The 2,500-nt window shown below is 29.9% G+C and overlaps 2 non-coding genes across 2 annotated transcripts; one reads left to right on the top strand and one right to left on the bottom strand.

Moving 5' to 3' along the window:
- Positions 1-856: 856 nt before the first annotated feature.
- On the bottom strand, positions 857-928 carry TRNAT-GGU (transfer RNA threonine (anticodon GGU)). Its single transcript has one exon. It is a non-coding gene; the product is annotated as a tRNA-Thr (tRNA).
- Positions 929-2,029: 1,101 nt separating this feature from the next.
- TRNAY-GUA (transfer RNA tyrosine (anticodon GUA)) lies at positions 2,030-2,113 on the top strand. The gene has a single exon. It is a non-coding gene; the product is annotated as a tRNA-Tyr (tRNA).
- Positions 2,114-2,500: the final 387 nt, after the last annotated feature.

Genomic DNA, 2,500 nt, shown 5'->3' with positions numbered 1-2,500 from the left:
AAATATTTGGCACATGGAGCCGTGATCTGATATATAATCTATCTTTTTTATAGAGATAGAAAATATCTTATCTTATAGAGATAGAAATTTATCTTATCCTCTGTTATCTTCTGTTTTGGAATCAAAGAAAGATATTTTTAAACGGCTCATATGTTGTGACTTGGAATAAACGTTTCTCTGTGGAGAAAGAGAAATAGCAATTTTTTACTATAGAACGTCTACAAACAAGAGGATTTAATCGGAAATATCGACAGATTCCTGTGTGTGGAGTCCAAATAAATATGAAAATGAAATAAAAAAGATCCACTGTTCTAATTTCATCCTTATCGAATTTGAATATCAGAATAGTGGATATAGTCATGATTCAACGGGTTAGGTCCACTTACTTTTTATTTTTTTTTTTGTTGATTTCGAATCTTTATAATTGATTGGAATAATGAAAAATAGGAATATTTTGGAATTCAAGGAAACAACTTATGATGAGTCATTAGAATCATGATAGATTATTTGAATCTATTCTAAGGATTAGAATAGAATCTAGAATAAAATAATAGAATTTATATATTCTATAGAATAAGAAAATATATAAATTCTAGAATTAGAAATTCTAGAATCAAAATAATAAAAAAATGTGTCACTATATAATTTCTAATTTTGAGTTTCTAACTATAATTACTATTATATTATTCATTATAATAATAACTTGGTATAATTAAAGATAACTTTTTTATAAAAAAATGAAATTAAAATGATAGGGTTTGTACTTTTTTTATTACAAAAAAAAAAACAATATGTCGTCTATTCTCCCCTCAATCAAATATGAATACTACGGCTGGAGTTTTATGAAAAAAGCCAAAGCCCCTTATCGGATTTGAACCGATGACTTACGCCTTACCATGGCGTTACTCTACCACTGAGTTAAAAAGGCCTATTTGATTCAATTTCTGAGTCAGACACTAGCCACGATGAGTTGAGTGTATATAATTATTATAAATTATAAATAATAAGATATGTACATAAATATATCTTATCTACATAGTCGCTCATTGAGTAACGAAAAATTGGATTTATCTAATGAGTATAGGTAAAATAGTTTTTTGATATTGGATTTGATCAATGCAATGAATTGTTTCATCATACGACCGATCCCTAATTAAATTGATGAGCCCCCATCCTAACGAAATGGAATTTGATTCATACATGTACACACACGAATTGAACATAGATACATTCACCGAATCATTGATAAAGCAATTCTATTTGGCGAGAAAAAAATTTTCAATAACTTGTTGATCCCTATCCCCAGATTTCAAAATTTATCGTTTTTTAATTTCTTGGCTTAGTGTGAGATCGAAATATACCTAACCTAATCTTAACAATGAGTGAATCAATGAGTGAAAGTATGAGAAATGGAGTTTAATCCTGTTTATAGCATATGGCAGACCAATTCCCGAAGGGTACTAGCCTTCGTATTATTTAAATAAAAAAAGAATAAAATAAAAAAAGAATATTTTTTTTTCTAATATTTATTATTTTTGTTTATTTTAGAGGTTTCCTCTAATCACTACTAATCACTATTTTCATTTGATATTCTATAATATAAGTAATATAACTATATATTCCAATTTGCAAATTTATGTATATTATTTAAATGAAATAAATAAAAAAAAATGCAATTTAAAATAAAATAATTTCTATATAGAATTATATGGGGAATGGTGATTAGAATGAACGATTCATAAATAGAAATCACAAATAAAAAAATTTCGATGGAATAATGAAAGAAAGAAAAATACGTCGAATTGCATCATATTAGTCCATTATATTTATTTTATATTGACAATTTCAAAAAACTATTCATACTATGATCATAGTATGATGGCAGTCGGGCAAGTATGCCCCCATCGTCTAGTGGTCCAGGACATCTCTCTTTCAAGGAGGCAGCGGGGATTCGACTTCCCCTGGGGGTAGGGTACTACGAAAGGAAGTTGATCATGGATTATCAACAAGCTTGGAATTGATTCTTCCCGGGTCGATGCCCGAGCGGTTAATGGGGACGGACTGTAAATTCGTTGGCAATATGTCTACGCTGGTTCAAATCCAGCTCGGCCCAATATATCGCGTATCCACCATAAAATGATATAACCTATTTGTCCTTCTACAGAAATACTTGACTTGATATGAAAGAATAAAAAAAAAAACTCTTTTTTTATTCATTGACAGATTGATAATCAATCAATTTTACAATAACGAAAAAATAAATATTAATCCATGCTTCTCACACTAAAGTCCATGTCTCCGCGCATATCAATCTATTACTTTATTACTCGCGTCTCTGTCTGGTAGAATATGACAATTCGAATCAAAAATCTACATAGAAAGGTTTGAAGGAAATTAAATCAACAACATATGTTGTACACTTTATTTCCCTGGGATTGTAGTTCAATTGGTCAGAGCACCGCCCTGTCAAGGCGGAAGCTGCGGGTTCGAGTCCCGTCAG

Source organism: Cucumis melo, unplaced genomic scaffold (genome assembly GCF_025177605.1).
Source record: "Cucumis melo cultivar AY unplaced genomic scaffold, USDA_Cmelo_AY_1.0 utg001855l, whole genome shotgun sequence".
In the NCBI taxonomy this organism is placed as follows: Eukaryota; Viridiplantae; Streptophyta; class Magnoliopsida; order Cucurbitales; family Cucurbitaceae; genus Cucumis; species Cucumis melo.
The sequence above is the reverse complement of the archived record's forward strand: the minus strand, read 5'-3'. Positions and strand labels throughout refer to the sequence as shown.